At 44.4% G+C, this 27,044-nt stretch overlaps 1 protein-coding gene across 2 annotated transcripts in view; it reads left to right on the top strand.

Annotated features, from left to right (window-relative positions):
• Positions 1-27,044, top strand: part of SUCLG2 (succinate-CoA ligase GDP-forming subunit beta) — a 732,334-nt gene that overhangs the window by 494,326 nt on the left and 210,964 nt on the right. The gene's annotated exons all lie outside the window — the stretch shown is intronic.

Here is a 27,044-nt window from a genome sequence, read left to right as displayed (position 1 = left end):
ATCGGAAAGCTCTAGACAATCTCCTCCAGCCTTTGCCAACACAAAAAAGCAACTCAGACGACTCAATTGCACCACGAGAGCAGGAGGAATGGGAAATCCATCAGAGGATAGAGTAGAAAATCAGTGGCGTCCCTTCCTATCCTCTACCATGTTTCGGTGGAAGGGCTTCACACCATGAAGCACCCTTTCACTGAGCCAGCCATGAAAGATGGATATTTGCTATATGGCCAAGTGCCCAAACTCTGTGAAGTCAGGAGTTCCACTGTCAATTTGAGTGACCGCGGGTCGTGGTGCAGCACTTTCCCTTGGTTTTGTCAGCTTATATTTAAGTGGCTCTGCAAATGAATTGGATGGCATTTGGACAGCTGTAGTAGATCCGAATACTATGTTTGAAGTGGCAAGTTGGGTGTGATTAGTATTACTTTGCAGGGGTAGGCTCATATCATCAGAATTGTCTTGTGAATGACTGGTATTAGTTTTGCCCATGGAAGGAGAAGGCCTCTCCCATCGAACGCTGATGTTGAAGTCTGCTCACAAACCATGCACATTCTGTGTTTTGTCTAGTTGCAAACAGATAGACTAATGGGCAACCCCATAGAGCAAACACCTTATTGAACTGGTTGTTTTTAATCTTCCACTTGTGGCATTGCATGATTGCCTTGCTGAGGCTGTCCACAACTGAATTGTGAACACCTGGGAGACGAATAGCTTGCAGGTCCATCCCGTTGGCAATGGCCCAGTGCCAAATCTGTTGTGTCTCTTGCAACAGGGTAGATTACCTTGTTCCTCCCTGCTTCCTGAGGTAGTACACTGTTGTGGTGTTGTCTGTGAGGATTCAGACGGTGGAGCTCACCAGCCAACAATGGGATCTCAAGTATGTAACTCATCCTCTGCTGCCTCTCAAGATTCTAACCACATGTCGTGCTGTAAGGAGTCCTCATGTTTTTCTCCTAAAAGAGCTTCAAAACCTGGTGATTTGGAATACTACTTCACTGGATCATTTTCTTTGTTTTATTTAATATAAAATCTTTTTCAGAAGGGACATCAACCTCTTACCACAGATAGTGTGCGGTGGAAAAGTAGTAAAAATCCCCTTTCAAGGCAAGCTGTGCATGCAGCCTAAAACACGTGTTTGAAAGGGGCAGGCATGTAGATTGTATCTACTGCCTATTCCCTAATAACTCAACTCGAGAGTGTGATAGTTGTTAGTCTTCCTTGTGAGCTGGTTATATGAGGGAAACTATCATGTATCAGAAGCAGAGTCGCTGAGAAGTCTGGAGGTGCCCGGGCGCGCAAAAAAGAGCAAGGTCTGAAGAAAGACCGGCAAAAAGGCCTTAGATACTGGGGGAAATAGGCAAATAGTCGGCGGAACAGGCCACGCAAACCCGCCCCCTCGGCTGACGACAACAATCTTTGGCAAGGGAACCCTGCTCATGCCGGTAAGAGAAATCCGCATAAAACTGATTACGACACCGTTGTTGACACACCGCCCGTCTGCACCCTTTCCCTTTCCATCGCGGCCATCGGGAGCAGACGCGCTGGAAACAGAAGCGTTTCCAGCACGTCCGCTCCCGAAAAAAAAAGGAAGGTAAGTGCGGTTGGGAGGGCGGAAGGGAGGACAAGGGGAAAAAAAAAATAACGTACCTGGGTCAAAGCCTTACCCGAGTCCCCAGCAGAGGGGCGAAGGCAGCCTCTCAGCCGTGGGGAGGCTTGGAGCGGGGATGGCCCCGCTTCCAGCATCCTCATTGGCTCATTGGCTGAGGGGTTGCCACGCCCCCCCGCTGGGGACAAAGGCCGTGGAATCCCGACAGAGGGATTCCCATCCTGGTAATGACTCAGCAAGGGCCAATCAGAATGGCTCTTTCATTCTGATTGCGCCCTCGTTGGGTACTAAATACAATTACATCGACGAGAAGAATCTTTGTATTTCAAATACTTACAATCACTGAGCCATATCTGTGTTACTGCAAGCATAAAGTGTTCCTTAGCACCAATCCTCACTTATACCAAAAGTGCCTTCCGAGTTCCATAAGAATTCCACCATCACGCTACCTGCATTTTTTCAACACGGAAGAACCCCAGCAGAGGATGCACTACACTCGCTGGATGTTAGGAGGGCACTTAAGTACTACCTGGACAGGACCAAGTATTGCTGACAGTCCACACAGTTGTATCTCTCTTATGGGCCTTCAAACAAAGGAGAGGCGATTTCAGAGCAAAGCATAGCAAGATGGTCTTCCTCAGCCATCTTCCTTATCACACCAAAGCGAACAAGCCTTTACAAGGAACACCTCATTCCCGATCAACAAGGGGAACTGCAGCGTCGGCAATGATGTGGTCTGGCATTTCTGTGGCAGACATATGCCAAACAGCCACCTGGGCTGAACCGCTTACGTTTACGAAAAAATGACTGCCTCCAGGAACAGCACACTGCAGACGCAAAAACAGGAAGAGCGGCCTTTCAGCATTTGTTCCAGTAAGGTAGGGATTTCCTACAATCTACCACCAACTAAGTGTATACTGCTATGTATTCTATTCACAGCATATGAATTTATGAAAGATCCAAAACTGGAGAAGGGTTATGTTTGTTACCTGTAACTCAATTTCTTCTGCGATGGCATCTTTCATAGAGTCACATGCGTGCCCTCCATCCATACCGCTGGTAAAAGCCTACGTTAGCTACACCAGGTGCCATCATGCACTGGTTAGAATCTGAAGAGAGGCAGCAGGAGAGGAGATACATACTCGAGGTCCCATTGGTGGGGACCAAACTTACCCATAAAGAGGGTGATAGGCTACACAATGTACACCTGCCTTTTCTTGCTATAACTATGGAAAAGAGGTTAACCGAGGATTCCCAACCTGCCAACTGGGAATATTCACAACATGTGAATCTATGGAAGGTGCCAATGCTGGGAAACGGAGTTACAGGTCAGAAACTTACCCCTGATCTCCAAGTTTTGTATGTCATTATTCCGGTCCCATGTGCCTTAGCATATCCAGTTGTATCTTAACACTTAGATGAATATTGTAGCATACTTTGTGTGCACTTGGTGGAAGCTGTCAAATAGCCGGCCCATTCAGTTGGTTTGCAATATACTTTAGTCTGCATCTACTCCCCTTTTATTGTTATGATGTTATTACAAAAATGTGCTTCTTCAGGAGAGTTGAGTTTAAGGTTGATTTTGTTTTTTGGAATTCATTAAATCATCTGTGGAATCTTAGGAGGTCCTGCTGCCCAGCAATCAATATCAGGATAATATCACTGTAGTACAGCTATATCATTGGTCTGCAGTCACAGGTGGCAGGGGCATCCATCTCTAACCATGCCATGAAAACATTTGCATACAGTATCGATGGCCATCCCCATTGTTTGGAGAGAAGTGCCAGTACCAAATGTGAAATAATAATTAATCAAGATAAATTCTATGCACTTGGCTATAGTGTCAGCAAATATGTTACATGTCTGATATGTGGATGATTGTGTCACCACAGATCTTGCAAAGGGACCAGCCTGACATATACCGAGCATAAACAGGACAGCACCTACCAGGACTGACATCCTATCGCCTCAGCCTTCCAGAGAGCACTCTAGCAGGGTGGGCTGTGCTTGTGTATGTTTTTCTTTTTCTTTCAACATTTCTCTTTAGTTCCACTGACCTACGCCCCACTTAACGCAGTGTGCCGTTCGAATCTTGAATAGTGTTGTGTGGGGGGTTTGATCATCTGTAATGCATGCCTCTCTGAATAAGCTACGGAATCACAGAAGGAATGTTTAAGGTGTAATGTTTGATCAAATGCTTCATTCCATCTCTGGGGACCAGGCCAAAAAAGGTTTACAAATACATTACTTTATTAGCCTAACATAAGGTATTAGCTCGTTTTCTTTTAGATCAACACTATAGTCTTCCCTTGGGTACCCAGATAATATCAAACTGAAATATATGTCTGATATGAGAGATTTTCTTAACAACTGGTATTCCCCTATTAATATGACCTTACAGGAAATGTGCTCTCAGAAATGGAATTGGATGGGGATCTTGTGTTTCTAGGGCCCCGGTTTTGTGTGCAGCTAAGTGAGGTTTTAACCATAAACCCCTTACTCTGAGCACAGTATAAAACCCATTAGCATGATATAGGCTATTGGCTATGATATACGTTATTGGAGGCACTCTAGATCAGTGGCTCAAACTCCCACTGTGTAGGGCTTGCACCTGTCTGAAATAAGACAGTGGTTTGTTTTTAGTTGATGTATATGGCGGGGAGGCTGATAACTCATGCACGTGCTAAATTCTGCTTTTTGACTAAAGCAGACAGTGCATTTGATGATGGCTCTTGGAGCACAGATTAAATGAAAACCAGCAACCAGCTTCATGGCTTTGCTTCGGGATTTGTTATCAACACGAGATAGCATATTAATCTAAGCACTCCCCTTAATTTTGACATTGAACATTTACCTCACTTGCCCTACAAGACACCACGAGTTTTCCTTAATTCTACTTTTCTGGATGCTGTCTTCACGCATTGATCATCAAGAAAGTGACATTCCTAGTAGAGGAAGAATGGTTTTCACATTCTGCCTAAAGGTATTGTCACAAAGGACTGCTAGGTTCCATGCATTTTAAGGGTTCTAGGCCCAAAAACTGCTTGTGAACAGAGATGTTGCTGAAGATAGCACAGCGCTCCACCCCCAGCAAGATCACACTCACCTCCCTTCTCCATTTCGGGGGGTCCGCAACACACATCTCCCCAGCCGATGCGTGACCCTGAGCCCCCTCAATCTACCCCACTTCTTCTGTTTTTCCTTAGTCTCCCGGTTTACCCTTACCGGCACCAGTTAAATCTTCATTGTGGTCTCCAGACTGCCTCTGCTGTGACTCGGCCAATGTGACAGTCTGGATGAAGTCTGGAGACAGCAATCGTTTTTAAGAGTTGGATTATACCTGGAGGTTTATCAAACTCCGCAGATGGCACCTAAAGTCCATCCAGAAACAAAATGTAGAAATAAGTCGATTTTACAAGCTTTTCGGACTAGGCGCAGGAGAACAGGAGTTCCTTTAATCCTCACCTCACCCTGGATTCCACCTGCAGCCTAAGACTTCTCCTTTTCTGCATTTCTGTTCAGTGTTGTTTTCTATGGTGTGGTGATGGTGCAACATACTGTCACACATGTGAAGCCCAGTAGTGCAGACAAAACCTTTCCTCCTTCTGTGGTCAATAAATTGTGTTCCTTTAAAGATTAGTAGTAATAAAATAATACTAGCCCAAACAAACAATTGCTTGTGGTCTGAGATATCTAAATGGTATTTAGTATTAACAGTCTTATAATTTAATTAGCAGCCTTTGCTTTCGTGCATAAAATGTTCTTCAAATAATCAGTTGTACCAAGTAGAGCTATGTAACGACTGTAGGTTTACAGTGATTTTTCATAAACTGGTCATAGCTTTGTACAGTAATTACTGCAAAAGTACTGTTGGCTCATGTTTAACGCTCGGATTTTGATCTACTGTACCGCAGTTCTCTCATTTTCATGGAGGTCGTTTTGAATTAATAATGACTCAACTTCCGCAATGAATACCAGGAGAAGTCTGCAATGAATAGATAAGATTAAACAATAGTTTTAATAGCCTTGGTTAGTGAGTATTAAACATGTAAGGAGATTGCCTTAGTTATTACAAAGAATAAATCAATACGCATGAGATTACCAGCATACATCAGGAGTCTGGCATTGTTAATCCTGAAAAGAGTAGCACATGTGGAGATAGTTGATAATTTGTATTATTCTCCAAGTGTGTCAAATGAGGCAGTTTGATAATGAAAAGGCTACAAGTTCTGTTTTTGTATTTTTTATTTGGTCAGAATTAGATAGGGAAATGATTAATTACAGAGCTATTTTTCTTGTCAAGATGTGAATAAACATGTTTAGCATTATTATCGTTGTTTACAAACAAGACACCTAGACTGCTTGCCAAGGGTTTGATTAAAAATGAATTTAATTCACTGCAAATTCTCTGTTGTATTGGAAAGTTCTTTACATTTTTCGGCTTTGGCATCTTCTAATTAAATGCTTTAAAACATTTTAATTAGGCTGTGCTATTCACATGCTTTGCTCTTTGCTTTGTGAACATTTTTCAGATGTCACCAAGATGAAAGCATTTTACTCTGCTGCGGGGTAGTGTTGTACAATGCGATGCATCTGTATTCCTTTGCAAGGCACCGCTGAACGGCTTCGCCAAGATTAAAAGACCAGCGCTTGATTCTATTTTTGGGCTGTCGGGCCTTAATGAGTGTCCCACAATGTGTGTTATTATTAAATTGTGTCAGGATTACTTAAAAAAAATAATATATATATATATATATGTATACTGTTTTTCTTCAGTAGAGGCAAAGGATGAACACAAGTGCTTTGAACACCCTGTTTCCTGGACTCTAAATGGCACTAGGGTTGCCCAGTATTGTTAGAATGGTTTATAGATACAAGCAGTTGTTAAGGATGTGGAGCACATTTTTATTTTCTCGTATATGCAATTTTATGGTATTACATTGGTATTGTCACTTTTCTTCTTGTTCCTGCCTCCTAGATTCATTCATTGGCTTTCATAAATATGGGCTATCAGTAAATTGAAGACTAACAGTTTCAAGATCTATCTAACACTTGGGTATGTGTCCTTACTCAGCTGATGCAATTTCTTGGTGTTAGGTCTGCTGTCCAAATGGCAAAGTGCACCCACTTCAACAACAGCTACCATTTCAACAAAACAAATGAGCATGGTTCTATGCCGTCAGCTTCACCTTTCACTGTCGCAAACATTCGGAAGTTACTTCTTTCCACCCCCACTTCTCTTCACACGGGGCACTGCGGTTCCAGTGTCAATAAACAGTTAATCATTGTTTCAGTCTCTAAAGAACGAAAAGCTGTACGAAGAATGCCTCCTCACAAGCTAAAACTGAAAGATGCCTGTGTGATCGATGGTACTTAGATATTGTTCTTATACCGCGCATACCTCTCGTTCCATCCGATATGTTTAGCCTTTTCAATGACCATTAATAGGTCACAGAGACCTACGCCCCCTTCTTGGAAGCGATCAGTGGTAAATCCGATATTTGAGAATCGGGACAGTAGTGTCCCTATGAATTACCAACCGTTATTGACCTTTAAGATATGCTAGGATGGCGTATGTTACGCCAGGAACAGCTAGTGTGCTTATAATACTCCTGGCTGCTAATGCACAATTGATTTTGTAGTGTTCCTATAGTTCAGCTGGCCGAACGCATAGCCAAGGTAGCTTTCAAATGTATAAGGTGTTATATTGCTTTTTAATATGAATATATCTGCTTACCATAATCTGTAAATGATCTGGTGTGGTGAATAGTGTAGCCTTTCTCCAATGGGATGCAAGACCTGCTGACTCTTGGAATATTTATTTTATGGGCATTTTGTTTTTTCTTCTCTTGCTTTAATAAACTTTTACCCCAATTTTATTCAGATTGCAGTACAGGGGAAATAGTGTACAATAGTGAAGGTGATTGACACTTTAGTGCTGTCTTCCCCTTTACGAACTTACTGGCATCCTAGATGAGGGTCTAAAGAAGACAACACTATTACTGTTCAATCAGGCAGTAGTGGGCCCAGAGCTGGAACTATCGGCCAAACCTCTTCAGTTCTCACAGTGGACTACGACCTGATGAAATAGCATAGCTTCACCAGAAAACTTGGTGGTCCAGGTCGCTATGGCGAACCTTAAGACCACTTCTGTCTCACCATTGACCCCTGATAGTAAGAGCAAGAAACTGGGCACATAGGGAATGAAGATATTCAGATCTTCGAGCCTTGGTCTCCGATGTATGTATGCATTGGGCTCTGGCCAGATATTTGTTTTGGCTGTGGTCGGTTATGAGGCAGGCATCCAAGCAGTTCCCATAAGGGGAGATTGTTATGTTGTCATGTAGACTGCTGACACTTGTTACTTTACCACTAAGACTTTTTATTGACAAGTACAGTTGCATACAGAAGACGACCCCCAGCAGGAGGCTTACAACCGTCCTCCTTCAGTCAACCTTCTCCTCACTCTAAGCACCCTAGAACTCTCACCATGTAATGCAGTTCTAATGTAACTATGGGTGACAGAGGTCACTGTGGTGTATATTCTAAACACTACAAAGGCTGACAGGCATCACATGTAAAATGTGTAATGTACAGAGAGGTACCTATCCTAACACCTCTCCTCCTTAAACATGAACAAGTAACTGTTGTGGGCAACTGCCCAATAAATTAAAACCTGTAAAGAAACATACAGATAAACATGCAACCAACAATAACTTGATCATAAATCCATGAATACAATTGGCTGTGAGACGATGAGAGATGTTATTGATGGGCAGCAGGAGAGACATTCGCCTCATCCCGTGATCCTCCTCTCACTTCTTCTTGGTTGACTGAAAAGAGCCACCCTTTCCTTATTCCAAATACCTCCTCCCTTGACTAATACTGACAAACCCAAATCCTTCATGACCTGTTTGGGTTCAGAAAACAAGGAAGCTCCCTTGCGAACTTTGGTAGGAAGCTTGACTTTAATCCAGTCACCCACTTCAACTTTGAGTTCCCTACAACAATTTTTCTGATCATACCTCTCCTTGGATTTAACCCCAGAATCAAGAATCCTCCTTTTCACACTCTCTAGATCCACACCAACCATTTTCGATCTACACATCCACCCTGGACACAAGTGAGAATTTGGCTTTCTTCCTCAACATTTCAAATGGAGTCACACATGTAACACTGTGGGGGGTTAAACTATACTGGAAAGTTCGTTTCATTACCGTCCTTACCCAATCCCCTCCAGTAGCTACCGCAATTCTGATAGCTTCCATTAGAGTCCTGTTAAACCGTTCTAGGCATCCATTACTCTGGGGATGATATAAGGACGTATTCACTCGTTCTATTACATGCCTATCCAAAAATTCTCTAGAAACAAGTTGAGATCCATTGTCGGACAAACACTTCCTTGGAAACCCTTCTCTCCAGAATAGTTGTTCCATGAATTTCATTATGCTACTGCTGGAAATGTCCTTAAGTACACAAACTTCTGGCCATTTCGACAATAAATCCATAACCACCAACAGGTAGCTATACCTTCCACCACCAATGTTAAATGGACCTAGGAGGGCCAAAGCAATTTCATCCCAAGGAACACGCGGACAATCCCTCACTATCATGGGAACCTTCTGTACTTTCAGCCCTTTGTTCCCTTCAACACATTCCACACAATCTTTGACTTGTTCCTCAGTGTCTCTGTCAATACCAGGCCACCAGAATTCAGATTTTACCAAGCCCTTCGTTCTGGCAAGACCCAAATGCCCAACGTGGGCCAAATCTAAAACTAGTTTCTTCATTCCAACTGGAACAACCATCTGATGTCCTTTGTGCAAATAGCCATCCTGAGCCCATAGCTCTTCCTTTACCTTGGCAAAACCACTCATCTCACCTTTGTAATTCCTTATTTTACCTTCCACAACCAGTGTCAGTAAACTTTGATAAACATTGTCTTCACTACAGGCAATGTCCCAATCATTTTTTCTTAGTGTTTCATGTACTTGGAATATCTCCGCACTCTCCCCTGGACCTGAGTAACCATCACCATCACCACTCGAGAATTCTCTCTGAACCGATCTAGATAATGCATCTGCAACAACATTGACCTCCCCCTTGACATGGAGCATGGTATATTGTAAACCTTGTAATGCCGTGACCCATTTCATAATACGCCTTGACACTCCCTCCAAACCACCTTTCGTGAAAATCCCAACAAGGGGTTTATGGTCCGTGCAAATGGCGAATTTCCTCCCCCACAAAAACCTTTTAAACTTTTCAACTCCCCAAACACATGCCAGGGCCTCCTTCTCAACAACAGAGTATCTAGATTCCGGTCCCTTTAAAGACCTGAATGCAAATGCCACAGTATGTAAACCAGCTTGATCCTCTTGCATCAGGACCGCCTCAACACCATAATCACTGGCATCAACAAAAAGCAATGTAGGCTTACCTTCTTCAAATATCTTCAAAATGGGTGCATTGACAATGGCTTCTTTTATCATCCTAAATTCTTTCTTACAATGGTCATCCCACTTAAAGGACACTCCCTTATGGGTAAGCAATCTCATGTTCCTTGACATTTCTGATAATCACCTGACAAATTTACCGTAGAACTCAACTAGTCCCAAAAATGACAGTATGTCCCCCTTAGACTTGGGCTCCTCCATTCTCTTTATAGCCTCAATAGCCTCCTCTTTGGGCTTGACCCCCTCGCCTGTGATCTCATGGCCAAGTAAACCACTTTGTTAGCCTTGAAAGTACATTTTTCCATGGCAACCGTGAGTCCTGCTTCCTTCAATATGTCTAACACTCTCTTCAAGCGATGATCATGTTCCTTCTCGTCACTCCCACACACCAGAACATCATCCTGATAACACATCACCCCTATCTCTCCCCCAAGTAATCTGTGCATTATGCTTTGAAACACACTTGCCGCTGAGACTAGCCCAAACGGCATGCGCACACCTGAATAAACCAATTGGCGTGATAAAGGCAGTAAGGTCCCTGGAATCAGGGTGCAACTCAATCTGATCGTAGGCCGACTTCAAATCTAATATAGAGAACACTCTAGAGCCAGATACCCCCACCATCAGATCATCTATTCTGGGCAAAGGAAACCTGTCTGCCACAACCATACTATTCAAATGCCTAAAATCAATGCAAAGTCTCAAAGATCCATTATTTTTCCTGACCACCACTATGGGGCTAACCCACTCTGAAGCATCTATCCTTTCAATAACTCCATCACTTTCCATTCTTTTGAGTTCTTCATCTACATCTTGTCTAAGGGCAAGAGGAATGGTTCGCAGTTTTGCAATTTTTGGTACCGCACCCCTCTTCAGACGAATCACATGAACTAACCCTTTCAAACACCCCAATTTCCCAGATGAACTTGCTTGCACCTCTGTAGCGTCTCCACCCACCACAGACAGTACCTGCTCAGGATGACTTGCCTCAAGCCTTATCTTCAACTCGGCCTGATCACTCCATGATAGCAACGGTCCCCCTTTGTTGGTAACATATACATACCCTGTGGACTTTCTATCCTTAAATTGTAATTCAGCATCAAAGCATCCTATAATGTCTATGGGCACATCACCGTATGCATTTGCGCTGACAGTGTTCTCCCACAAGGTACAACGATTGAACTCATCTTCCCACACCTGCACACTTATTAATGTGTAATCAGCTCCACTATCCATAAGCATACGTATGGGTACTCCTCGAATTAGAACATTACCGTAAGGCTTCTGCTTCTTCACTCTGCCATCAACAGCATTCACTGTAAACACAACTTCTCTACCATCCTCACAATAGGATTCATCTTCATAGCTCGCACTTAATTCATGCACTTGGTTTGACCCAGAATTAAAATTTCTACAACAGCGGGCGATGTGCCCTCTTACACCACACTCATTACATATAATATGTATAGCAAAACATTCCTTATCGGACGCTATATGCGATAAACTACCACATCTAAAACACTGTCTCCCTGGGAAACTCCTTGGAGTCCCAGAATCCTTAACAGACTTAAAGGAAGTCAATTCCTCTACTGTCTTTTGTGGGAACCCATTGCCGATTCCAACCTCTGCCAGTTGCTGGCTTATTTTCTTGCCGATCCTCACATCTCTTCCCATACTGCATGGAACACCTTGGGTTCCCTGTATTCTGTCTCTGGACAACTTGTGACACCTTTTGTACTGCCCCTTCGCTCTCTTCCAACTTGGGTCTTCCATTGTTAACAGTATCTGTTTGGAGCACATTAATACATTTGTCAGTATGTTCTACCATTTTCGCTCTCAATCGCTCGATCTAAGGTGGAGTTCCTCTCTTTCCATAGTTCTTTCCTGATACTGTCATTGGAACATTTGATCATCAATTGATCTCTTAAGTGCTCATCCTGACAGTGAGTAAACTTGCATTTCACTGCCAAACCCCTCAGAGCCGTAACAAAATCTTCAATACTTTCACCACTCTTCTGTTCCCTCGTGGCGAACCTGTATCTTTCCAGTATGATATTCTCCTCCACCCTATAGTGCCTGTCCAATTTTGCTAGAGTTTTCTCATAAGGACCGCCATCCTGTATATCAGTAGGTTCTGGTAATCTCTTTAAAACCTCTTGTCCTGCAGTTCCTAAACAATGGAACAATAACGCCTCCTTGCGCTCATTGGAATAATTGGTACCAAATACTGCCAATGCATAATTGTTGAAACCCTCCTTCCAGTCCACCCATCGCACCCTGGGCTCACCTGGCGCAGGAAGGAAAAACACAGGCGCAGGCACATTTGCCATGTCTCACTCAAAGAATGTAATGTTGCAGGTATGCAAGAAATGTATTCGGGTGCTCAATAATTCCGAATGCCCAGTAACGTCTCCTAAACACTCACCATAAGTCTCCTAAGTGTGAGTGATCAATAGCAGTGCCAGTGATCCAACATAGACCCGATTGTGGCCGCCACTCCCTTTTCTCGATCCGCGTACAGTTGGATTGTGGCTTCTTTCACACTGCCAAACCAAAACTCAGCTGATTTCCAACTCCCGACTGCGGCTCCAATTACCATGGAAACAATGTCAAAACTAAAATGGCCGCCACGTATTTGGGTCCTTTCCTCTAAAACGTGAGCACATCACTCGGGAGATGCTGAGCTGTGCGGGAGCCGGTCACTCAGGGAGTCCTCAGCTGTGACGCGAGGAGATGACGGGCCCCCGCGCACTGGTAAGCGAACACGAGGACCATTTGAAAGTACATTCACTTGTAATGGCGCTAGTGGGCCAACCACCGCTGCCCAATCACCTGAACCACACAGTCTCTGGGAGGGGTACAGCAATAGAGAGAGCGTACTCTCCGAGGATCCTGCTTCCTCCGCCTTGCAAGCACTTCTCGTCGCACTGCCGGGCTTCTGTTCGGCTGCCTCGCCGAATATTCCTCACTAGGCAAAGAGCACTCCGCCTTGCGAGTAGTTCACGCCGCACTGCTGGGCTTCTGTTCGGCTGGCTCGCCGACGATTCCTCACTAGACAATGAGCACTCGCCACCGCCTGTGGCGCCGCTTCACAGCTATAACAGCAGGATCCTTCAAGCGCGCCGGGGGTGTCTCCAGGAATCCGCTCCTCTTAGACCTCGTCGCCAAAAGTTATGTTGTCATGTAGACTGCTGACACTTGTTACTTTACCACTAAGACCTTTTATTGACAAGTACAGTTGCATACATAAAACGACCCCCAGCAGGAGGCTTACAACCGTCCTCCTTCAGTCAACCTTCTCCTCACTCTAAGCACCCTAGAACTCTCACCATGCAATGCAGTTCTAATGTAACTATGGGTGACAGAGGTCACTGTGGTGTATATTCTAAACACTACACAAAGGCTGACAGGCATCACATGTAAAATGTGTAATGTACAGAGAGGTACCTATCCTAACAGAGATGTGTGAAGGTTTTCAAGTCCTCCTCAGGGATGGCAAGAAAACCTCCTGACAGATACCTCAATCTGTTCTGGATTCTGCGGACTCTGTCACAAGAATGATGGCCATGAGCACTGTCTTGCGCAGATTCTCTTGGCTTGGGACATCTGGTTTTGCTACAGACGTCCAAGAGAAACTTCTGGTCCTGCCCTGCGATGGGATGAACTTATTCGTCACCAAGGCCGATGAGACTTTGCAGATGTTTCAGGCTTTGAAGGTTACCGCTAATAAGTCGCTAGGACTGGCAGTCTCGCCACAGTGGCTGACTAGCTCAGCGGGCAGGGTTCTTTGCCCCTTTGCCACTTAGGCCCAGAGTGGTAGAAGCAAAGCACTGGCGTGCAAGCAAGAGCAGCATCGTCCCTGAAGTGGTAGGGGATGGGGTGCACCCAGAGGCACTTCCACCTCCGCTGTGCCCTACGCATCCCATGGCACGAAGCCTCTCTGAAGTGGATTTACGCCATCAGTTAAGCGTTATCCCTCTTAGGCGAGGAATGGAAATATACCACCTAATACCACCTAATGCCTGGGTCTTGCAGGCCATACAGCAGGAGTACTGCTATTTTTTTTCTATTATGCATTTGGGTTGGAAATGAAAACATTGCACACATATTAAGCTTACTATTACAACACTTAATGAAAAGGACACTTAAATGCAGAGAAATTTTAATTAAAATCATCTTTACTGCTAAGAAGAAATGAAGACAAATGTGAGCTCTTCAAAAAACGCCTTTCATCATGTAATCAAATTGTCCAACTAAGAACTGAAATAATGCTTTGCGTAAAGTCCACGGTGTTAAGTCCTTCAAATGACACCATCAAATGTTTCAAGATGAAATTCCTAACTCGGAAATGTATTATTTACCAAAGCATTCTTTATGTAATTCTAATACCCCTGGACAACAAAGTATGATGTGGCTTAAAGTTTCTTCTATCTTTTCACAAAATCGACATGTCACATCATTGCAATTAGCTCTTTTCCATAATGCACAATTGTCTTTATTAGGCAGAAAATTGAGTCTAAACCTTAATATGGCATAACCACATTTTCTAGTGGGGAATCGCTGCATATAAGGGGTGCACACTCCAGGTTTTTAATGTACTGTCAGTAGATCTGGCATTCTTTTATAATTTCCTAACCCACTCCTAGTTAGACACCAGTTGTACCTCCACAAATGTGTCTTATATGCAGTAGGGTTTTGTGGAACAGTGCAGTAGTTAAAACCCCATAATTCTAACCTTTTCTTACAATGATCAATTTGACAATTTAAAGCAATCTGTTCCTAAATTTTAAATTTCTCAAATAAGTAGCTGCTGGGAGGATCTTCAAATGAATGGTTTGCAGAGTAAAACTTGTTTCGTATAAATGTGAAATATTAATTGAAGTCGAGCCCAATTCTAAATGGATTGCTGACATTGGAATAGATGCATACAAAGTTAAACAATTCCTTCTATCCCCATGAAATCATAGGTCAAAAGATTATGGTGAATCTCTAAACCATACGTAAGCGCTGACAGCAATTTTGCTTCATACAATCTGAAGCCACGCAGCAATGAAAACCTCCCAAATCGATTATTAAAATGTTTCAATTGGTGGGCCAAATGCTTAGCCTCATATTTTATCTGCTGAATAAGTGCTATCTTACATGAATGGGCACAAATTTGGAAGAGTAAATATTTTAAATGTATTCACCACATCCACGTTGCTATCTTTAACCCACTAACCTATTTTCTTTCTTGAACCTGCCCTAACAACTAGGACTTTAGTTTTTGCAGTATTTATTTTCAACTAATTTTTTGTGGAAAAATCCTGGAATGCCATCAAGTCTTTGCAAACCAATTGGCTAACAATCTATTAAGATGATATTGTCTGCATAAGTTACACATGAAAACGTATGCCCAAATGCTCTCTTTTGCCCTTCGCTCTGCACACCACCCCCTTGCCACCAACCCTTGCCTCTGGAACCTCTCCTATTGGAGGAGATCAATCAGCTTCTGGCAAAAGGGGCCATAGAGCTGGTACGCTACTCGGAACGAGGCAAGGGGTTGTCCTCCAACCTATTTTCTGGTGCTGAAGAAAGACTGAGGTCTGAGACCTATCCTGGATTTGCAGCTTCCTAGCATGTACGTGTGCAAGGATAAGTTCAAGATTGTCACTCTGACCCTGGTCCTGAATGACTGGCTAGTTTTTCTGGATCTCCGGATGCTTACTTCCATGTGCCCATCCACATGAAGCACCGGAAGTACCTGAGATTCATGGTAGGGAACCTTCACTATCAGTTCAAGGTCCTACCTTTCAGACTCTCTTCGACGACCAGGGTTTTCACCAAGCTGCTGATCGCCTGGGAAGGGAAGGCATTCATTTTTTCCCTACCTGGACGACTGGCTCATCAAAGCCACTGCCCAGTCTTAGCATTGGCACACCTGTACCGAATATGCGTAGCTTGGGCTTTCCCCTGAAAGTCTCAGGTTTCGCCAACCCAGTCCATCCAGTTTATTGGAGCAGTCTTGGACAATCGCTGAGGTTCCCATCCGAAGACCAAAGTGGTGACATTTACTAGATTGTTCACGTTTTCCAACCACAGGCAACATTTCCAGCCTCTGCTTTTCTGTGTTTACTGGGTCTTATGGCCCCCTGCAATCTAGTGGTGCCGGAGGCCCGACTCGCAAGATGTAGCTGCAGTGGTTTCTGGGTTAAGTGGTTGCAGTTTCAGGGAAGAAAATTGGACATTCTAATGGTCTCGGATGGAGCGTTCGGAGATCTGCAATGGTGGTCCGTCAACATTTGCCAACGGTGAACCTGGTCACAAATGCATGCCTGAAAGGCTCCAATACCTTGTGCTGAGCAGACTGAGGTACCCATCATTGTGCAGGCAACGGATCAGTCTGCTGGAGCTGAGAGCAATTGGGCTGACCCTGGTCACTTTCCTCCCCTCTGTGAAGGGCAAGGCGATGTTGGTCCCGACGGGAACACTGTAGCCATGCATTACCTCAGCAGGAATGGTGGTGTGGGCTCCCTTGCTTCTGTCCTGAGAAGCAATGTGATTGTTGTTCTTAGCTCTGGAGAACCACATTTCTCCCACTGTGCCTCCCTAGCAGGCAAGGAGAATTTGCTGGCGGATGCACCGAGTAGATAATCTATGTTCTCCCACAAGTGGGAACTCTGCCAGGAAGCTTTGAAGGAGATTTTCTCTCATTGGAGTACTCCTCCAGTGGATCATTTTGCTTCCAAGTGGGGCGCCCTCTACCGGAGTGTTTGGCTGCAACCTTAGCTCTGCAATGTGGAGTCCCTGTTCTGGATATTTGCCAAGCGGCTAAGTGGGCTTCATTGCACATGTTTGCTATGCATTACTGCTTGGATTCTGTCTGGTCAGGACGCACGTTTGTTTGCTTTGGGAGTCTATTAAAGATGAGGAATCCATGAGCGGAAGCAGTCCATTAGAAGAAATTACTTGCATCTCAGTAATGTTATTTCTGATGGACTTTCTTCCCAGTGATTCCTCATGGCCCTCCCTATGTGCCCCTCTTGGCAAATAGCTAGTACACCTTAGTTTTGCGGCCCCTTAGTGTCAGAGTGCTAAGGGAAAAGGGTGGAACTGAGGTCACTTGGTGTGGCGGTAAGCAATTTGTTGCTCTGTTTGAAATTACATGCTGTTCTTAATACAAATAAAAACATCACTGTTTTCTCCCGCAGTTGTAATAGGTAGTCCCCCCATCCTAATGCTATTGTTAACCAAAGGTTATTCTTATCCACCCTATTATTTAATCTTTGTCGACCCTCTAATGGAACTATCCAATCTTTGTATTTTGATTTTTTATTTTAACTTACGTGACTGACACTGTGACAAAATGACTTCTGTCCTACAGGAGTAGAAGGATGACTAGTGTCTCAAGCAACTACTTTGCCCCCAAACTGCTACAAACCACAAGTGATCCCAGTCATAAAGGTAAAATAAACACAGTATAAGTGTACTTCTTAGCCTCTTGTGTTGACTGGGGCCGAGGGAAGGCTATACCCTCAAGAAGGGTGTGAATGGGATTCAGTAGTTACCTAAACAGCAACAATACATCAGTCCAAAATAAAGAAAATGTTCTATAAAAATAGATATACATCAATTAAACACACCACCTGCAAGAACGTAACTAAATGGAAAATAAAAAAAAGGATATTTTTTTTTTTAAACACCGCCTTGAAAATAACCGAGAATAGGCAATAAAAGAGAGAATGCGGATCTCTGGGCTAGAATACAGGGGAGAAAGGCATTTAAAATGATTGAAATATTATTAAAAGGAAATGTCTTGAGGAAGAAGGTGCACAAGCGACCTAACCAGTCTCTAGGGTGAAAAAAGAACATGAGGGGCGGGGGGGCAGTTATGGGTCAAAACAAACAGGTGCCCATCTACCTGCTGCAGTGACAGCCAGGTATTTAAGATATGCACCCCTATTCCAAAAACTACGTAACTGAGTATGCTGTCCAGATGGTCCCTAAACATTTTAATATAAGCCATAACAGAGTTTAAGGTATGGTGGCCAGTCTCCCTTGGTTATCCAAGCCACATCAATTTGATTTTGCATATGTCAGCCCTGTGAGCCCAGTTCAGCTGTGGAAGGGTTTGGTTTATCCTCCACAGACAGGCTGTCCTTGTCGTTGCTAGCAAGACTGTAGCCTTGGGGGGGTTGTCACTTCGTTCCTTTGTGAGTGCAGGTAAAACCCGCCCCAGGGAGAGACTACAGGAAGCTGTTCTGAGAACAGGAATCAAAGGGCACACCCCTTCATAAAAGTTAGCTTCACATCAGGGTGCTGGACACCAAAAGGGCCTTTGATCCTATTGAGAAGGGAAGCAGCTGGGGTTAGTTTACATTACTAAATTCGTAAAGAGACATTCCCTTTATTTTCGACTGTTGTACTTTTCTGTATGGCTTATATTTAATCACATTCGTATCCCTCTTGAGAGTATAGCTATATATTCCCTCAGCCCACGTTACCACAAAAGGTGAAGGAGGCATATACCTATGTAGTTAACTTGTGATAATGGAATCCAAGGTCTTGCCAATTTGTGTAACTTCATATGGAGAGGAGATTTTGCCACATGTAGAAATGTTGTGCAGCTCGGGATATATCAAGTACTCCTCAAAGACCACTTTAACATAGGTTCCTGCAGCCAAGAGTCCATAACGGTCAACTGTGACCTCTTCCAAGATGCCTGTTGGGAGAGGTGCCATTTCAAAGATGTAAGGGATTTAAAATGTCCTCTTAATCTGCCACTGCTCGATCATTGGGTTCTAATGTTTTGTCTAACACCAGAAACCAAACCATTTTTCAGCACGAGTTGTTTAGTGGCTACAATTCCTTGATGACCCTCATAAACAGCATCTATCAGCATCTGTCTTAAGTTTAAAGGTAATGACTGTGGTTCTTTCTGAAAAGGCACTTCTTTTATCAAACAACCACCTAGTTCCATTGCATGCTTCCACATGTATTGAACAGTTGTATGGCCGCTCTTGTGGTGGGGGTCTTGTGATGCTATGTCTCCTATCTTCCCAAAGAGTGGAGAGATGTCAAAAATTAGGGACAACATGATGTATACCGGATGCCTGGAGGAAACATTTCGCAGGATTGTGTTCATTTCTAGGCTTCTGAATTACCGTTCTGAAAAATGTTCTTGGAGCTGCAAACTAACATGCTGCTGTGAGTGGGCTTCATTTTAGCTTGTGGGTTTCTGTATGTGGTGAGCAATGTCTCTTTAACTTGTATGATGGTGAAGCACTTCCTACAGAGGGAAGGTTGTTTGTGTGCACATGCCAACACAACTACCAAATCTTCTGCTTGCAAGTAAATACAAGTGTCTGCGGGGCGTCTGCTTGGATGCGACATGGTTTTCCTTCAAGTGTCAGTGTAGATTTATGCTGAACCAGAGTCTCACCTGGACCCACTGGACTGCCTTGGGCGTCCGGTTCTATGTACAGGTCGTGCTTGAAGTACTTCATACAATCCACATTTTCATCTGGTTAACATCCAGTGCTGTCTGACATTCTGTAGTACATTAAAAACCTTGGTCTGAGCATGTTAGCTGACGAAGAGGTGCGCCGGCAGTAGCAACGTCCTGGATATATCTGATGCGATCACCAGGAATTAACAAAGGGATGTGATGTTGGTGTCTGTTAGTGTGGAAGAAAGTGCAACCTCTTTGGAAGGGTCAGGCTGTATACCTTCCCATGGAGAAAAAAACATGTCCAAAGAATATGCGCGTTTTCTGGTTAAATCCGCACTTGGCCGTGCGGTGAGGGCTATCCAAAGCCATGCACTCACCTTAGTGTGTGGTCATGTCATGCTGAGCTGTGTCAAAAAATAGAATGCCATCACTGAAGCTTATTCAGTCAAGAATGTGCTGAAGGATGAGCCCATTTCTTATTATAAGACTTCTTTCAAAGATGGACAGAATCTTAATCAATTATAGTGATGCAGGTCTTTGTGTTGCATAAGGTTATAACCTCCCTGGATGCTGTATCCCACTCCAGCTTGTGGTAGCCTTTGACAAGGTTCACTTTAAAGGGGATGATTGCCTCTTTAAGATGATGAAGCATGTCCTGTATCTGCAGGCTGAGGGGGGTCTTTATCTTGTATCTATTGATTTCCTATGTCCACGGCACACAGATGAGTTTCTTGCCACGTCCACCTCTCTTGGGAAAGGGCACTATTCAAGAGACTCATTGAGAGAGATAACTAACCCAGTTAATGTCCTGCTCCGGAAGCGAATGTAGTTCTACATGTTGTTGCACTTGAAAATGTATTGTGCCACCAGTGTTATTGCTTCTACTATGTGCAATTTAATCTAACGTCCTTTTAGTTTTCCTAGGACTTTGAATAGCGATCTTTGATGAGATCATGACCTGTGCCTTGAGGTTTGCTCATGAAACAGTCTACAGCATGGATTTCAGTATTGCCAGCTGCGTTCTTCTGGCACTACTTACTCTTCAAGGGGTTTGCACTGTCAGACCCATGTGTGTAGATGCTTGTGATTGCTTGACTGAGAGCTAGCCAATCTGGCATGCATGTTGAGGGATGCTACCTCACCCATTACATTTACTATGTTGCTTGTGTTAATGGGACACTTTTTAAGTGACTGTTGACTTGAAGGAGCTTTGTTTTGCCCATTGCCACGACCTACCCACTCGTATTATGAGTATATGTTTGGAATCAATACTTGGATTGTGGTCTCCCCGACTCGTTAAGTTGTTATATCTTCCGGTACCCGGTTTTACAGGTGGTAAGTGGGGAGTTTGTTTGGATAATCCGATGGACTGCTTCTCTCAAATCTCCCTTCTCATGAAGGTTGACCTATTTTTTTTTTAAACGACTTTCTTTGTCCACATGGAATGGAAAGTGTGTCCCATAGCATGACATGTAGTGTTGTTCGGAGGATATTTAACCCGGCAATAGCATTCTTTCTCATGACCTAATCTGTGTGAGACAGTTGCTTAGTTTACAAATGATGTCTGCTGGTAAATGAACCTTACCAGAGCGTTCCATTACTTCTGCCTGAAAATCTGCTGCAAGCTATGCTATTATGATTAACAGAATGTTTTAGAAAAAGATTTCTGCCAATCTGTGATTGCTAAAAGAACAGATGATTCACATCCAGCAATGACCTGTGATCTTCTCTTTAGGATACAGGTGATAATGGACGTGCTTAATGTGGAATTTGAGCCTCACGAAAAAGCTCCATCAATACACCCCTTCCTTGTGTGTTTAGTGAAAGATGATATGCTCATAGTCTGTGCTGTTCTTTGTCCAGCAATAGCCACCCAGGCATCTTTGAGTGGCATAACTGTTGGCAGTATCTTTTCAGAGTTCAAATGCAATGTCCATGGCATCTGGTCTAGACAAACACTGCAACAAACCTCTCTTCCTGGCCATGCCTTTGCGATCCATAAAGGGGGCGAGTGGAGTGCGGGGGTAGGAGGGAGGGTATCCATCGCTAGCTGCTGGATTCTGTTTGTTGAAGTGAGGGTCAGGTCTTGCATACGTCAATGTCAACATCCTTACATATGAGTTGAAGTAAAGGGTAAAGAACTTAAATAATGTGAACTTGAAGTCATGCAAATGATCGATGGGCGGCACCCTGACAGTGATGCGAAGTATAGTATGGCCAGTGATGGCGTCCGTGTTGCGAAGTAGGTTTAGGGCACACCTTCAGTGTGTTGAATGTGGATATGGATGATAGCAGGTTAAAAATAACACTCAAACAAGGATTCTCAGCTTTGCAGACCCCTCCATGATGACTCGTTTGGAGCATTCTTTGCACCAGTGAGCCTATCTGCAACATATGCTAAGTGAAGGTTCTTGGAAATCAACTGAGCACAGCTCAAACTTTGAGGGCTGCCTGTTAGGGAGAATTCTCATAAATGGTTGAATTCCCTTACCTAAAGAGTCCCCCAGCAGGTTTGCTGGATTTCTAGGATTTATTTGTTTCACCTGGTAAGAGTGTGAGCCTTTTTTCCCACTCTTACCTGTGTTTTGCTATGTGTATTTCTACTTTGTGTGATCTTGGGTACTGGAGCCTCACCTACTTCTTGTGCACCACTTTTTGTGTATGTTACACAGCACATTCAGTGCAGTGACACAGGGTGCTCTTTTAGACTTCCCACCGACTCCATATTCCGGGGCTGACTACAGTCCCCCAAAAAAAGGTAAAGTTGCCATTAACTTTACCTTAGTCGCTTTAAACCACAGACCCAGTACACCCCATCTTCCATGGAGTATTGGAAAGGGTTAATTCTTATCCCTTTTTGTCTGTGCCTCTTGGGGCATTGTTTCGCTCCCTTTACATTGAGACTTGGCTGGTGGCAGTAGTATCTACCCTAACTTTCCTACCGCGATTCTCTTATATAAACGTGGTAATGTTTTAGGCTGTTATATTAGTCTCAAACATAAACCCGCTTGACCAAATACATTTTATTTTGGTTCCGGCTGGGTTTAGTCACCAATTCTTTTTGTTAAAGTCTGTCTTGAGTTTTCTCTGCGTGCCAAACCGGGGATGACTCCTTTGTTCGCTGTCTTTTCACGGGCTTTTGCACAGAAGCCCTTCTTAAGGGGCTTGATAGTCTAGGCAGGATGTGAGGGAGGGATCTTCGGACCCCTGCCATGGGTTCCCTTGCTAACCCAAGTCGCACTCTTGTCTGATTGGCTAAGGGGACTGGCCTTGCCAGGCCAGCCACCCTGCTGTGTGATTGACAGCCAGGCTGTATGAATGGGGGAAAACTGCATAAAAAGCATTTCTCTGGGACTGGAAGAACAGAGTCGCCACTGGAACGAAAGACCCAATGAGGAACTGGAAGAAGAGGACCCCTACCACGACTGAACCGCCCGGTGAAGCCCTGCTGCAGGTCTGAATCGCCAGAATCCGACGACAGAGAAGATCCTCCAGGATACTTATTTCCTTGAGCTGGTGGGACCAACCAGTTCGCCCAAACTACAAGCCAGGACCGCTCCTCTGGTCGAATTCGCTGTACAGAGCTACAGTGGGCCGGATAGTTAGGAAGGTCGGATCCTGCTTGGGTTTTAAGGGGCGCACCTTTTATTCGTTGTTTTGCTCTGCTGCTGGTTTCTTCCCTGGGTGGTGCAGAACCCGCCAGTCTTCCTACTTCGTGTCAGTCCGACAGTTGCTTCAGGAACCACCAGGAACGTCCGCCTCAGCTACAGCTCCCTCCCCGTTTTAAGGTGCTATGCAAATCCGGTTGTCCGTTTCGGTCAGCCGCGGTGAAAGTGTTTGAAATCTTTCTCCAATCCGAGGGCTTGTCCTTCTCTTCTCTTTGAACTAACTTTTCTACCAACCAACCTCGTCCGGAATCTGTGCCACAAACTACCCTGAACTGTGTGATCTTGAGAAAAAGACTTTTGACCCATTGACTTTGGCCCTAAGCATTTTCTAGCTGATCTCCTCACTGTAGACTCTCTTGATAAATTGCCCTGAGTACTTACCTGTTTGTTTTGCCTAATTTCTAATAACTTTGTCTTTCCCTCCCTTTTAAATTGCTGGAGTGTCATTTTGCTCCCACTTCATTTTGTGGGCTTAACTTGTCTGGAATTTAAGGGAAGTGGTGTGGTGTATTTATGATTGTGATTTTTGACTTGCTTAGAATATTGAAATGTTATAAAACTGAGTAAATAAATATATATATTCTTTTACTTAGAAACCTTGAGTCCGTGTTTGCCTGAATCATAGTAATTGCTATCCTCTGTGTAACTACTTGTACCAAAGGTGAGATTGTACTGTCACTTGTAGTCTTAATTGTGTAGTGTTCTCAAAGGGTACTGCATATAATTCTGCCTAACACTGCCCTATTGGCAGCCTCTTTAATGCAAAGATGGAAGTTGGGTAGAGACAACCAGGAAGGCTATCTTCTTATGGTGAGTATATATTGGGTACGCTCCATGTCCATGTATGTGCTCAATGTCCTTCTCCGACTACCTAGGATGGGCAATGCTGCAGGGCCGCCCAAAGCGAGGCAGGGTAACTACTGGTACCATCCGGCAAGCCTGGGAGAGGGGCAGCTGTCTTCCCCCCCCCCCCCAAGCCTGCTCCCCTCTCCCCACAACACAGACATGCAGTCTCTCCTCACTACAAAGCACAGGAAGAGTGAGGTGTGAACAACACCTTACCCTTCCACAAAACAACAGGGTGCAAGCACCATGAGGAAACCAGCAGCAGGCAGGAAGGAGTACAAAAACCTGCCCTCCCCCTCGGGGAGCCAGACAGTCGGCTACTGCCGGCCTGGGGGCTGGGCCAGACCCCACAGCTACACATCAAAGACCCAGGGCTACCCCTGGGTTTTATATAAGAAATCCACAGCTCACAGAAAAATACAAACTGTCTGTGGACCCTGAACGGGGACCCAAACAGTCAGGAGGTTCGCTGTTCACTCAGCGTCCTCCACTCTTTCTTCTTCCTGGAAGTGCTGTTTACTCCGCATCTTTCCTTTCTAAACCTTTAAAAAGTTCACTGCATCTGCAGCATCTTTTTCCCTTTGACCATTGTCACTGTTCTAACAAAGCATTTCGTTCCTGGGCAAGCGAGCGGTGAAATCGGAAGCCAAAGAACGTGCGCATACAGAGAGCAGGACGCCAGGACAGCCCCATCAAGTGGAGAAAAACAAACGAGGCAGCCCGGTGCAGGCGGCATGTGAATTTCAGTTTCAAGGTGAGCCCCTGCGCCAGGTTCCGAGGCAAGCGAAAGTTTCTTTAAACGCGGGCGCTAATGTAAACATCCCGCTGGCAGCCTGCCAAAGGCAGAACCCTCGGCACCCTCCGAACTTGCACCTGTTGTCAATTGCAAAAGAATTAAGGTAGCAGGGTGTAATCCATGTCCCGTGGAACAATAATAAGATTGTTTTACGTTACGCACGAGATTGTTTATTTAAAAAGGACCCGTGGCTAATAATAAGCAGCGCTCGGATACCTGTTGTTTCGTAGTGCTATATAAATGCTAAATTATAGTTGATAAAGGTAATCGACAAATGCATCAGACAACATACTTAACACAGAGGAATTGTTTATGAAAAGTTTCATGTATAAAAATAATCAACAAATACATCGGGCAGCATACTTTAAACTGCCCTGCCCTATTGAACTCAGGCACTAACGAATTTAGTGTACAAAAACTAGATATGACAAAGATCTGTGCGAAGAACTCATTAGCCGGTCCAATAGTACAGTGATCAGAGCACTGGCTGTGCAGAGCCTGCAGAAGGAGGTTCGAATCCCGGCAGGGTGAAACCCAGCCTTCATCCTTCCGAGGTCAAATGAGCACCAGCAGATACCTGCGCTCGGCAACGCTCTGGTCTTGGGAATAAGACGACACAGGCCATTCACGTACCGGCTAACACATAAATGCACAGCTGATTTTTGTTACCGGAGGACTTTATTCAACTTCAGTTTGTGTGGAGTACAAACGGCACAGTTTAGTAGAAATACTTTTGTGGAAACGAAAGCTTGGTGGAAAAAAACATTGCAGCAGTCAGTTCTATTTTTCAAGGGCAGAAAACACCTACAACACGTTTTCTATAGCAAGAAAAAAGTGCATGCACATAATAGCAGCACGTTTTGAACGGGGATCTGATACACCCCTAAATAACCAAAAGAACACATGTAAAACACGCCGGGTCAAGTTGGTACGTCTGATAGCACAGCGAGCAGTGCGCGCGCCTTGACATTCTGTTGGAGCTTGCCAATAGTTAAATGACCTATTGCAGGGCTATGGTGAATATAGACGGGGGGAATGTTCCTGTGTTTATCATAATGACATTTGCATACACAGAACAGGCCATTAGAGGAGCAATAAAACCACGATAGTGAATCACAGGTTTTTTCTGCTACGGGGAAAAACAGCATGTTTATGCAAAGCAAGCCTGCAAAGGATTGACCCCAGCATTCCAGACACCCTAGCATGGTTGTTTAAATGACACGGCAGGCACCCATGGGGAAGCCAAGAAAGCGAAGGGAAGCAAAGGAGCAGAGGAGCTGACCCCGACCCAACACTGCTTGCACTGCAGGACGCGCCTCTCTCAGGTAAAGTTTAAAGAAATCACAAGTGGGAGATGATATGACACAAAAGCAAGGGGCCGACGTCCAAAGACAAATAAATAAAAAATGGTAGTTACACCATAAATATGCTTGTGTGGAAACACGGGCAAGTAAACACCAAAACGTAATGCAATCTCACAATAGCAGAGCACGTTCTATTTTACAAAATTACTGCAGCATCCACCAGTACCCTGATACGGGGCACGGCACAACATTTAGCCTGACACTGTCGAAAAAGACTGTTTTTCAAACTGCTGGTCGGAGAGCACAGCGAGTAGAATGCTTGTCTGTGACATCCACACAGAGCCTGCCAACGCAGGTTCGAATCCCACCAGGCACCAAACTCAGCCTTGCATCAGGGCCAAACTCAGCCTTTCATCCTTCCGAGGTCGATAAATAAGCATCACACACCTGTGGGCAATAAACAGCGCGCAGAGGCCAGTGGGCTCTTAGTGCCATATAGATGCCAAAACAAAGAAAATGAAACAATTGGTTATGTGCCCATGAGACAAGGTTTTGTTATCTACATACCAGTACCCCGATAAGTCACAGCAAGGCATAGAACATGCCACCCAACAAACTGGGTGGACCTGGGACAGCACGCAACAAGCCACATTACCACAAAAACTTGCACAAACACTACAAATCAGTGTAACCAGCCATGAGACAAGTTTATATCTACAACCCAGTACCCTGCTACGGGTCACAGCAAGGCGTGGAACATGCCACCCAACAACTGGGGTAGGCCATGGACAGCACGCAACAAGCCAAATTACCAACAAACCTGGCAGTTTCTCGAATTGCCACAGTGTTGCAGCACAGGCAGCGCCTAAGACACAAGCCTCCCTCATAACACAGGATGTTTGAGGGTAGACCAAGGGACAAGACGATACCTTGGACCTCAG

This window comes from Ambystoma mexicanum, chromosome 2p (assembly GCF_040938575.1).
Source record: "Ambystoma mexicanum isolate Mex_15411 chromosome 2p, UKY_AmexF1_1, whole genome shotgun sequence".
Taxonomy (NCBI): domain Eukaryota; kingdom Metazoa; phylum Chordata; class Amphibia; order Caudata; family Ambystomatidae; genus Ambystoma; species Ambystoma mexicanum.
The sequence above is the reverse complement of the archived record's forward strand: the minus strand, read 5'-3'. Positions and strand labels throughout refer to the sequence as shown.